This window comes from Dipodomys merriami, unplaced genomic scaffold (assembly GCF_024711535.1).
Source record: "Dipodomys merriami isolate MVZ:Mamm:240054 unplaced genomic scaffold, mDipMer1.0.p SCAF_36, whole genome shotgun sequence".
In the NCBI taxonomy this organism is placed as follows: domain Eukaryota; kingdom Metazoa; phylum Chordata; class Mammalia; order Rodentia; family Heteromyidae; genus Dipodomys; species Dipodomys merriami.
The window spans coordinates 1,554,430-1,555,000 of NW_027205159.1; positions in this window are offsets into that span (position 1 = coordinate 1,554,430).

Genomic DNA, 571 nt, shown 5'->3' on the forward strand with positions numbered 1-571 from the left:
GTCATAGCCTAGACCATCCTGTCTATACAAAGCCAATTATTATGCAGTCACTCTACAGAAGCAGTGGAACTTGTCCTCAATAAATAGGTAGATTAGAGGCTGATAACATCAATGCCAGAGAGTTTAAGAGAATATTCATTATTCACATAAGAGATTCCTGGAAAAACAGAGTGGGCACAAGCAGGCTCAGCCTGGCTAGAATTAAACCTTAGGCCTTTGTAATGATGAGGTAGTGTGAAGGGAGAAAGTGCCCACATTCCAGGTGGGAGTTTGTGAGGTTTGGATTTCCAAAAAATACCAAAGATAGGATAAGAAGTCTATTGCATTAACTAATTCTATCATATTTATAGAAATTATATTTTTGCTCACCTTGCTATTCCTGATAGGCTTGTTGTTTAGTTGGTTTTTCTCTTTGTGGTGCTGGAGATCAAACCCAGGGTCTCATGCATGTTGGGCAAGCACTACTGAGCTATATCCTTTAGCCCTGATAATGCTCATTTGTTTATGACAGCAGTATCACTTCCTAAAAGGTATTGTTTAGCTTATTTCCTCCCTTATGTTCTATCAAGGA